Source organism: Leptodactylus fuscus, chromosome 6 (genome assembly GCF_031893055.1).
Source record: "Leptodactylus fuscus isolate aLepFus1 chromosome 6, aLepFus1.hap2, whole genome shotgun sequence".
Lineage (NCBI taxonomy): Eukaryota > Metazoa > Chordata > Amphibia > Anura > Leptodactylidae > Leptodactylus > Leptodactylus fuscus.
In genome coordinates, this window is record NC_134270.1 from 129754248 (window position 1) to 129766962 (window position 12715).

General features: G+C 41.2%; 2 protein-coding genes across 2 annotated transcripts in view; both read left to right on the forward strand.

The window, feature by feature from the left end:
• Window positions 1-12715, forward strand: part of GHDC (GH3 domain containing) — a 51032-nt gene that overhangs the window by 37063 nt on the left and 1254 nt on the right. The gene's annotated exons all lie outside the window — the stretch shown is intronic.
• Window positions 1-12715, forward strand: part of LOC142209305 (inactive phospholipase C-like protein 2) — a 124066-nt gene that overhangs the window by 4988 nt on the left and 106363 nt on the right. The window lies entirely within an intron of this gene.

Genomic DNA, 12715 nt, shown 5'->3' on the forward strand with positions numbered 1-12715 from the left:
TATATTAATGAACTAGTTCTTCCAGTAGACAGTGCAGTTGGTCCAGTGCCCATATAAATAGAATCATGGCCAAAGCCAAGTTCCTGCTGAACAATGAGTGGCCTGTCCTATCTCTGAGGTCACTGGGAAGATGGGAGTTTTGGGACTGGTCATTGGCAGAGGGACTGTAGAGAGAGTCATCACTTCTCCTGCTTCTGTTACAGTAGTAAATCCTAAAAATTATTACTATGTTGAAAATAATCTTTCTGACTTGAGTGTGTGAGATAAGCGGAATACCCGGAGGAAATTACAAAGACATACTGATAGGGAATGTAGATTGTGAGGGACAGTAAGTGACGACAGTGTCTGTAAAGTACAGTGGAATATGCCGGCCCTTTGTAAGCAAGAGAAATGATAAATAACAGTGAAATATTTAAGCATCTCTCTCTTACATACTGATCTTGTCCACATTCTTGTGTCTGGCTTTTTCAGAATTTAACCTTTTTGCTGCCAAAGGTCTCTGGAAATTTTGCACCTCCAGTAGCCAGAGCAATTTTCACAGTTTTGAGATGGACAAATCAAACCTAAATTGCAACATTAAAAAAGCATCCAACCCCCCCATACCTATATATTTTCTTAAAGTAGACACCTGCAGCATTGTCAGAATGCCACTTGGTACTGTATACGAACAGGCACCTTCATGCAATTTTGATTTAAAGTGAATGTTTTATGAAAAAATGCAAATAAATGTATATTAGTTGTTAAAAGCGGAAACCAAACAAAAAATTAAATGCACCAAACCTCCTAAAAATAAGAGTTCAACATGTGCAGAGTTCATACATATCACTATGGCCTGAACCCGCATGCACGTGTCTTCAGAAAATCGCTAGAACTGGAAGGAACAAAATTCTGCTTTGAAGCTGGAAATGTTAAAAAAGTATCATCCTATAAAATGTAGGGATTACACACCATGAAAAGTAAGTGAACCCCTAAGCCCTATATATTTTTTGAAAGTAGACAATCTGAAGATTACAAATGTCTTAATGGGTCATCGATAGCCACATCCACCTTCATGCAACTTTGCGACCAACACAAATAATTTTTTGAAAAAATACGCTAAAACACATATTTGCACCTAAAACTCATGTTCAATCTCACATTCATATACAAAATACTTTTAAAATAATAGCTTATGGTGTATACAATGTGTATATATACTATATGTACCGCAAACATCAACTACAACAAGAGCTCGGACTCCCAAAAACACGAATACAGAAGACAAGCAGGATTTTGCTGTTGTTCACTAATATGTTAAAAAGCTATACTGCACCTACCAAACTGTGACTGTAATACCAAAATCTAACTTTTTTCGGAGTACACAGCATACCGTATATAAAAACACAATTTAATAGTTTATATATACAACCACCTTCATTCAACTTTGCCGCAAACAGAGATTGCTAGCAAAAATTGCGCAAAAATTCAAATTTGCCACTAAAGTGCGGCTCAAGAAATCCCTTTCTGCAAACATAATGTACTTTCCAAAAAACTGCAATATGTGAGGAGTTCATACATACCACACATGTATATATTTACAGGGGCGGGTGTTAAAGAATCGCCAAAATCGCAGAAATGCGCCATCCCATTTTGTGCATGCAAATTAAATAGGACTTTACATAAAAAATGTTATTTTCCATCCCCCTATAATTATTTTAGCAATCTATACGTTCATCTCTAGTGATAATCGTTATTACTATTATTTTAGTGTGTAACGGACATCACTAGAGACGTATTTTACTGTAGAAAGCTCAGGTATAGACAGGACAGAGATTGGGTGAAATGTAAACTTTATTTGCGACTTTATGTATATGTTGTGTAAGAGTTTGGTGCGACTTTTTTTTTTTGGCTTGCGACCTGGACAATGGTAAACGTCTGGGTCACAGTGCCAACAAACTTCCTGGTTATGTTCAGGAGGTATAACATAAGAATACCCCACTAGTAAAGCTCAGGGGGGAATTACATTATAACTGTATGTGACAATCAGAGACAAATGTATAGTATACGCTCTGATTGGCAGGAGAACGGTTAATAGGGACAATAGAGTCCCTGCCACCACCCTCCTGCTGTCACATACAAGTTATGCAGAGAGTCAGATCGTTTCTGTGTGTCTCTCTCTCTGCTGGGCTGCTCCGTGTCCCTCTTCCTTTCTTGGTAGATCGCAAATTGCTTTCTTAGACAGGAGGGGGGGACACTTTGGAGCTCTATATCTCTGGACTGCATCAACATATCTTGATGCTTTCAATTGCATTTTAAAGAGCAGTATCTCATCTTTAAAATTATATCAAAAACTCGATGATTGGATGTACAGTTTTGGAGAAATTCACTGTTGAAATGCTGTCGGGAATTGAGATCTGCAGTTGGATCTCAATGCCAAATAGTGTTTTCAACAGTGAATCCCTCCAAGACTGTAAGTAAAATCATCAAGTCCCTGGTATCATTTTAAAGATGAGAATGTCTTCTTTAAAATGCATTTTAAAGCATCAAGATATGTTGATGCAGTCCAGAGATATCGGCATTAGTAGGGAGGACGTACTAAGTACGTCCTCGGCTACTGAAGTGCCACCTTGGGAGCACGTACAGTGTACGTGCCTGGCAGCGAAAGGGTTAAATATTGATGACCTATTGGGGGGTCCAACACTCAGGGCCCCCACAAATAAGATGATTGAAGCTGGAGAGGTATTTCTTTGAATGTCAGCTGACAATCTGCAAGCAATGGTTATCACATTCATACCTCACGTGCAGTGGCGTAACTAGAAATGGCGGAGCCCTGTGGAAAACTTTTGACATGGGGTCGTCCCCACCCCCACCCCCTGACCGACACCGAAGACCTCGACCGCCTCCCTCCTCCGCATTCCTGCGCGCTCTATTATGCCCCATAGTGGCCCCTGCACACAGTATTATGCCCCATAGTGGCCCCTGCACACAGTATTATGCCCCATAGTGGCCCCTGCACACAGTATTATACCCCATAGTGGCCCCTGCACACAGTATTATACCCCATAGTGGCCCCTGCACACAGTATTATATCCCTTAGTGGCCCCTGCACACAGTATTATATCCCTTAGTGGCCCCTGCACACAGTATTATATCCCTTAGTGGCCCCTACACACAGTATTATGTCCCATAGTGTCCCCTACACACAGTATTATCCCCAATAGTGTCCCCTGCACACAGTATTATGCCCCACTGTGGACACCCATAAACAATTATTATACTCTGGGGTCTTTTCAGACCCCGGAGTATAATAATTGGAGACCCAAGGGGGATAAAAAATAAAAAAAACACTGTTACTCACCTATATCCCGGCTCCGCTGCAGTCCTCCCGTCAGCCTCCGCTGTAGTCCATCTTCTATGACGTCAGACGTCACATGACCCGGGACGCAGGTCGGGGTCATGAGACGTTAGATGACTAGGCCTGAAGCCTGCCCGAATTGTGGAGAGGTAAGTAACAGTGTTTTTTATGTTTCTTACGTATTCCTGGCCTCCGATCATTATACTCGGGGGGGGGGGGGGGGGGTCTGAAAAGACCCCCCCAAGTATAATGATAGTGTTTGTGGGGCCCGCAGCGTCACTTACCGATCCCGGCCCTGCCAGCATTGGTAAGTAAATAGGGCCCATTACCGGCTGAAGTAACTCCAGCTGGTAACAGCAGATTAAAAAAAACAAAACAAAAAACCCTGCAGCGGTAGCGGCTGTCGCCAGGCCCCCTAATGTCTCAGGCCCTGTGGTAGCTGCCTCTGCTGCTACGGCGGTAGTTATGCCACTGCTCACGTGGCCTCTTTGTGCATCTCAATCCCATTCAAATAAATGGGGCTGAGCTGCAATACCAAGTACAGCCACTATACAATGTACAGTGCTGTGCTTGGTGAGTAGTGAATAGAGGTCTAATGCTTGCGGCTGTGGCACATCTGATTGCTGGGGTTACTGGGTAGAATAGGTCATCAATATCTTAGACATGGAATACTCCTTTAAGCCATAATGACTTTCCCTTCTATGATTTTTCTTTTCACCTGATTTTGATGGGACCAGTTGCCTATGTAATGTGAATAAGACATTTATTAGAAAAGGAACATAGCATTTGAATTTCATCATGCCTAAAACTTTTTTTTTTTTTTTTTTAATTTACGTTTTTTGTAGATTTTTTTTTAAAAAAATAAATCCTATTAATATTATAAATGTGAAAGTTTGTGAGTTTGGATGTTTGTGGGTTTGTGTGTTCGGATGTTTGTTAGTCAATCACGCAAAACCCGCTTGACCGATTTGGCTGAAATTTTCCACAAACATAGTTAATACACCCCATTGCGCAATAGGCTACTTTTTGTCACAATAGCGCACATACGTTTTTCCCAGGACCCCCACAAACCCCAAACTCACATCACTATCTCTGCAATCTCACACACTTTGGACCCCGATTTGGCTGAAATTTTCCACAAACATAGTCCCTACACTCGATTGCGCAATAGGCTACTTTTCGTCACAATAGCGCACATACGTTTTTCCCAGGACCCTTTGGATGTTCGGATCTTTGGCGGTCAATCACGCAAAAACCGCTCCACCGATTTGGCTGAAATTTTCCACAAACATAGTCCCTACACTCGATTGCGCAATAGGCTACTTTTCGTCACAATAGCGCACATACGTTTTTCCCAGGACCCCCACAAAACCCAAACTCACATCACTATCTCTGCAATCTCACACACTTTGGACCATAGCAAGCCACAAAATTCATATTACCCTCTACAGCAGAGGTCAGCAACCCCTGGCACACATGCCAAGAGTGGCACTCCTGCCATATTTCACTGGCATGCCAGCAGCACAGGACCTGCAAGAGTTAAATAAAGTCTCTGCTAGAGCTGAGGCATAAGGACACTCCCCTTTGAGAGGTGTGCAGGAAACCCAGGGGGTGGAGCTTAATCGCTCAGGTCTGTGCCTGCTATAGTGATAGCTCCTGCCGAAGCTGCTAGCAAACTGAAAGTAAGAAACACACAGCTCCCTTCCTTTACTTCCTATTCTCATTAATGTCAGGCATGGGGTTATTAGTTTAGTGTTAGTAACCCCTGTGTACCTCACATTAATAGGAATAAACCCCATCATGTCCCTCATATTAACCCCTGTGTGCCCCATATAAAGGTTACTAATATGTGAGACATATGGAGGTACTAATAAAAGACCTCAGTAATGAAGATACTTAATTATTACCTCCAAGTCTCTCACATATCAGTAACTAGAGATGAGCGAGTACTGTTGGGATCAGCTGATCCGACCAGCACGCTCCATAGAAATGAATGGATGCACCTGGTACTTCCGCTTGGACGTAGCCAGCGCGCTTAACCCCCCGCGTGCCGGCTACGTCCATTCATTTCTATGTGAGTGTGCTGTTCGGATCGGCTGATCCCAACAGTACTCGCTCATCTCTATCAGTAACTCTTACACTGGGGTTAATGTGAGGGACATGATGGGGTTAATTGCTATTAATAAGAGGCGCATGGAGTTACTAAACTGTCATGCACAGGGCCAGACTTTATGTTGTTTGCTCAAGAGTATCCTGTGCCCAAAACTTACATGTACTGGCGCAAAATAACAACTCATACAATGTCGTATATCAAAGTATATTAACCTGTAATACCTCTGTCCCAAAGACACTATGTACAGTTTATACCAACACCGTATAGCGGCTGAAATACAAATTACAATCAACACAAAAGTCTCATGTGCTCTCAGAATTACAGCAACAACAAGATACACAATTACATTTTATATCCCATACCTTATACACAGTACGAAAACCTTACCCGCGCCTGTATATACCCACTTCTACAATCACCGCAGACGAAGTCGCGGGTACCAGCTAGTATTACAATAAGTAGTGTGTCACATAGTCAAAGATGTGCAGAAAGAAGAACATATCAAATCACAGTAAATAAAAAAAAAAAAAAAAAAAATATTTATATATACAGTCCTATGAAAAAGTTTGGGCACCCCTATTAATCTTAATCATTTTTAGTTCTAAATATCTTGGTGTTTATAACAGCCATTTCAGTTTGATATATCTAATAACTGATGGTCACAGTAATATTTCAGGATTGAAATGAGGTTTATTGTACTAACAGAAAATGTGCAATATGCATTAAACCAAAATTTGACCGGTGCAAAAGTATGGGCACCTCAACAGAAAAGTGACATTAATATTTAGATCCTCCTTTTGCAAAGATAACAGCCTCTAGTCGCTTCCTGTAGCTTTTAATCAGTTCCTGGATCCTGGATAAAGGTATTTTGGACAAACAATTCAAGTTCAGTTAAGTTAGATGGTCGCCGAGCATGGACAGCCCGCTTCAAATCATCCCACAGATGTTCAATGATATTCAGGTCTGGGGACTGGGATGGCCATTCCAGAACATTGTAATTGTTCCTCTGCATGAATGCCTGAGGATTTGGAGCGGTGTTTTGGATCATTGTCTTGCTGAAATATCCATCCCCGGCGTAACTTCAACTTCGTCACTGATTCTTGAACATTATTCTCAAGAATCTGCTGATACTGAGTGGAATCCATGCGACTCTCAACTTTAACAAGATTCCCGATGCCGGCATTGGCCACACAGCCCCAAAGCATGATGGAACCTCCACCAAATTTTACAGTGGGTAGCATGTGTTTTTCTTGGAATGCTGTTTCTTTTTGGACGCCATGCATAACGCCTTTTTTTTATAACCAAACAACTCAATTTTTGTTTCCAAAATGAAGCTGCCTTGTCCAAATGTGCTTTTTCATACCTCAGGCAACTCTATTTGTGGCGTACGTGCAGAAACGGCTTCTTTCTCATCACTCTCCCATACAGCTTCTATTTGTGCAAAGTGCGCTGTATAGTTGACCGATGCACAGTGACACCATCTGCAGCAAGATGATGCTGCAGCTCTTTGGAGGTGGTCTGTGGCTTGTCCTTGACTGTTCTCACCATTCTTCTTCTCTGCCTTTCTGATATTTTTCTTGGCCTGCCACTTCTGGGCTTAACAAGAACTGTCCCTGTGGTCTTCCATTTCCTTACTATGTTCCTCACAGTGGAAACTGACAGGTTAAATCTCTGAGACAACTTTTTGTATCCTTCCCCTGAACAACTATGTTGAACAATCTTTGTTTTCAGATCATTTGAGAGTTGTTTTGAGTAGCCCATGATGCCACTCTTCAGAGGAGATTCAAATAGGAGATCAACTTGCAATTGGCCACCTTAAATACCTTTTCTTATGATTGGATACATCTGGCTATGAAGTTCAAAGCTCACTGAGGTTACAAAACCAATTTTGTGCTTCAGTAAGTCAGTAAAAAGTAGTTAGGGGAATTCAAATCAATAAAATGATAAGGGTGCCCATACTTTTGCACCGGTCAAATTTTGGTTTAATGCATATTGCACATTTTCTGTTAGTACAATAAACCTCATTTCAATCCTGAAATATTACTGTGTCCATCAGTTATTAGATATATCAAACTGAAATGGCTGTTGCAAACACCAAAATATTTAGAACAAAAAATGATTAAGATTAATAGGGGTGCACAAACTTTTTCATAGGACTGTATAGAGATAGATGAGATATATATATATATATATATATATATATATATATATATATCCGTATATATTATGAACCCACAAGAGCGATAAGCACTTATTTTGAGGGATATTGTTCTAATGTTCCATTGTGTCTCTACAAGCAAATTAATCTTTAGGTCCAGGAGGGTTCAAGTTCTTGCCAACAAAGTGCGCCACAACTTGCCTAATAAAATTGCATGTGGACAACACAATGGTAAGAGGAGGAGGGGGACTTTGAGTCAGGACATTTATTTTGGGTATAGTCTAGTACTCGAGGGTAATAGGATACCACATATTTAACTGAGGTTTATTATTGTGTATGGGAGTGATCTCGAGTCGGGAACCACGGGATTCTAGAAATCAGTTAAACAACTTTTGCTGGCCATTTTTCAATTGTGGTGGGGTCTTCAGAACTTCTTAGTGGGGATCACCAGTCTTAGCCAAGCAGGTAAATCTTGCTGCCAAAGTTATTAGGAGGTGCCCAAAAGAGGGTCCGTTTTGGAGTGAGGGTAAAGTCAGCCAGACCCACAGGCTGGATCCTAGTTTGTACGTGACTCCAGAAGGAGCTTAACTGCCCCCAATGCTACTTTCTCATCGTAGATTCATGAGAAGAGTTTTTGTACGGGTTTGGGAAGGAGGAGGTAACTTATTAGCCAATTCACTTTGCGCACAGGGAATTGTAATGATCTACTTTAAAGCCATACTTTGCTGTCTAAATGCTAGTTCACAAGGAAAGGGAGGTGTTGTATGTCAGCATCAGGGTAAACCTGTTATGTTTCTAACATGCCTAAAACGTTGAACCTGTCAGGTCAATTTGGGACACTAAACCACCCTCAGACCTTATAGACTAGGGGTTTAGTGTCCCAAATTGCCCTCTTTTAAATCATCCATGCCCGCATTTAAAAAAATATATATATATATATATATCCTTTATACTTGGTGAATTCACACCTGTGCCCGGTCTCAGCTTTTAGGTTTCCGTCTTCTGGCCGAGAAACTGGACAGGAGACGGAAACCGGCAGTCATTCATTTGAAGGGGTTTGCAAAGTGTCTGCCCGTGAGTGTTTTGTGGTCTTCGTGGTGAAACCATTTTTTTTTTTTTTAACAGGGCACAAAGTCAGACATGCAGGACTTTGTGTCCAGTTAAAAAAAAAATACGGTTTCGCCGCAGAGACCACAAAACGCTCACCAGAGCCCACAGGCAGACACTGTCTGCCAGGTTTCCATCTCCTATCGGCTGAAGACGGAAAGACCGGACGCAGATGTGAACCTGCCCTTACCTAAAGATGCTATACTGCGGCCAGCACTTGAACAGTTCTTCAGTGATGCCGAGGATGCACACCCCTTCGCCGTGAAGGGCACATGTGCACTGAGGCTGAGGTCTACTCCTCTGGCTTCAGTGAAGAACCTCACCGGTGCAAGGAGTACAGCAGCAGGGGGAGTATGAAGCTTTTTTATTTTTATTAGGCTGCGCTCAGACTGGTTTTTTTGGTCAGGATTTTGACCAAAAAATGCCTTCCATTGAAATCAACGGGAGCCAGTCATTTCTTTTTTCCGCAAGCGATTTGTTCCCACTCACGGAAAAAAGAAGCGAGAAGCTCTTTCTTTAGGTGGATTCCACCTCTTATTCAGCTGCGGACATCCGCCTGAAGACACTCCCTCCCGACTAGGCCCTTTCATTTGGGCCTAACCCAGAGCGGAGTGCACTGCATCGGCATCCCGCCGCAGCTACTGTTTTTTTGGTCCGGAATCTGAGGGGTCTCCGCGTCACATTCCAGACCAAAAAACCGGTCTGAACTCAGCCTTACGCGCATGGATGGTTATTGCAGGGTGATTTGGGACACTAAACCGCGGTTCATAAGGACCTGTGGGTGGTTTAGTGTCACAAATCACCCTGATAGATTCCCTTTAAGAGATTGAATATTACATTTCTCTGTTATATCAGACAGAATTTAACATTTGTGAACTGCAACCATTATTTCTCTTTTTAGAAACACTCCTGTGTCTAGATATTGACGTTTTATACTTATTATAACGCCCCCTGATGTTCTTTTGATTTCCTCTCAAAATGTTCATCTGCTGTGTTTAGTGCTGGTAAAAAGAAGCCTCTCCTACTGTACGGATTCCAGGCCTGAACATTAGCGGTGTCCTGTGCATGAGGGTCATGGTGGGACTGTACTACGCATGTATGACCATTTACACATTAGGTGGACATTTTCACTGAGAATCAAAAGAACACAAGGGGGCACCATTACAAGAACGTAACAGTAATATCTAAACACATAAACATTGAAAAGTGATATCGATTGAAAATTTAGTTTGTTTTTTTGCATAATCTAACAAATAAACTTAATGGTGTTTCCAGTGGCTATGCCATCAATTTCTTAAAGCAGTTGGCTGTCTATCTGCATCTATTTCAAGATCTGGGTCAGGGACACCGATCCTGTTGAGTTTTCTTTCGCCTTTGGTTTCTCTACTTTTTATTTCAATCCCTGATTTCTCTGTTTGTCTCCTCTTACTTATTTTAAAGTATCTTTCTCTTTCACCTCTTCACCCCTTTCACTTTTTCTCTGACTTTTATTTGTTTATTTTGCTTACTTGTTTAGCGCCATTATATTCCACAGCACTTTTATAGATATATTGTGAGTCACTGTCCCATACAGGGCTCACAATCATATATATCACTATCAAGTCTTTGGATTGTCGGAGGAAACCAGAATACAAACATGGGGAGAACATACAAACTCCATGCAAACTCAATTTCTTCTCCTGACTCCTTTTCTCTTTCATCCTCAATCCTTCACTTCCTTGATTTGACTCCTTTCACTTTCTTCTCCTGAATCCTTTCACTTTCTTCTCCTGACCCTTTCTTTCTTTTCATGACTCCTTTCACTTACTACTGACATCTTTCTCTTTCTTCTCTTGACCCCTTCTACTTTCTTCTTCTAATTACTTTCTTCTTCTTCAGCTGACTCAATTTTCTCTTTCTCGTCCTCTTCCTATTTCTTCCCTCATTCCTTTCTTTTCTTCCCCTTGCACACAGGTGCGTCTTGTTACCTGGCAGATGTCTGATAAGTGTGCTGTGACTGTAACAAGCCGTGCACCTGTGTGTCCATCACATGACCATGGACTGATTCTTAGCCACTGAGAATAAGCAGAATGAATGACAGCAAGCAGCGATCTAGAAAACCGTGAGGAATTGATTTAAAAAGTATAAAGAAAAGATGTGTAACTATTCATTATACAAACAATAAAATTTTCTCTCAATATTGGTCTGAAAGTGGACAACTCCTTTAGGTTATAAACAGAACAGTCTCCTGACTTTCTTTCTTCTCCTGACTCAGTTTGTTCTTTCTTGTCTCCTTTCTCTTTCTTATCTTGACTTCCTCTTTCTTCTTCTGAACCTTTTTCTTTCTTTTTCTGACTCCTTTCACTTTCTTCTCCTTACTTCTTTCTCTTTCTTGTCATGAGCCCTTTCACTTTCTTCTCCTTACTTCTTTCTCTTTCTTGTCATGAGCCCTTTCACTTTCTTCTCCTTCTTTCTCTTTCTTGTCATGAGCCCTTTCACTTTCTTCTCTTTCTTGTCATGAGCCCTTTCACTTACTTCTCCTCAGTCCTTTCACTTCTTACTCCTTTCTCTTTCTTCTCCTGACTTCTTTCTTTCTTCTGTATACTTTCTCATTTCTTCTCTTTTGTCTTCGTCTTTTTTTTTTTTTTTACTTTTCCTAATAATCTGTTATATTTACTCTTTTCTGCTTTTTTTCCTTCTTTCACTTTCCTCTTCTAAATATTTTCACATTCTTTTCCTCTCTCCTTATCTTTCTTACTTTGTTTATTTTCTCTTTCCTCTCTGGAATTCATTGGTGTTTTTTTTTATACCTTTTAACTTTCTTTTCTTTAATCTCTTCACTTTTTTTCCTTGACTCTTGTCTGACATCTTCCATCTCCTTTATCATCTCCTTTTTCCTTCTACTGACACTTTTTTTCTGACTTTTTTTTTGCTTAACTAAATCCTTGTCTTCCCTCCACTTCTGCTTTCTTTTTTTCTCTCCAGCTTTCATAGTCTATACACAATTCTTCTTTTTCTTATGATGCCTTTCTGTTTCTTGTCCTGACGTCTTTCTGTCCAGCTACTGCTTCTTCAGATTTTTTCTTAATACCCTGACTCTTTGACTCTTTTTTTCACTCTATTCTTTGTATTTAAAGTGTCCTGAACCAAAACTACGCTAAAACAAAGCATACTCCGCCCTCCATTGAGGTTCGATTAGATGGCAGGCGGAGGCTGTGCATTCAACTCTGCCCAAATGCAAAGTGGCAGAGCTAATTGCGCATGCGCTGGCAGGAAACATGCAGACACAGGAAAAAGATGCAGGGGTCGTAATGAATACCATACATGGTGGCATGGGGGGGGGGATGACGAGGCTGTGCTCAGAACACAAGGGAAACTCCCCCTGTCCTCTCTGAGCATTATTTATATAAATGGAAAAACAGGCATAACTTGAAGACAGCGGCGAAGACATAGAAATTAAGATAGGAGATGAATACTCTTTAAAAAGGCTATTCCAACATGGTGTCAATTGACAACCAATATATGCAATGATAGACTCCCTTTAAATGTGCCCTTCACAGAGACAGCCAGGTTGTTAAGAATGGCTAAAGACAGTACGGTATAAATAACACAGGGGGCCGTTTATGCAGTGTAGGTATCTTCATATAATTCAAATGCAGTTTAAAAGCAAGGTTATGGGTCAGCAGCAGCGGGATGGCAAGTTCACAGAGTTTAGTGACATCTGTAGGAGCATTAAATGAATGGTCTTCACTTTAGCTGTGACTAGTTCTTACCAGGACCATCTTACTTGGCAGACACTTAGGAATGAAGCATTAGGCCAGCTTGACACAGACTTATTTAGTCTGGGAAATATGGACTGAATGTCGACCATATTTCCCATCCAAGCACTGACCTGGAATCTGGACTCCCAGCATCAGAGATATCTATAATGCTGGGAGTCCAAGTCCCCAATTCAGTACTCGGTCTGGGAAATATGGCCAATATCCAGTTTGCATATCACAGACTGAATAGCTTTGTGTGAAAC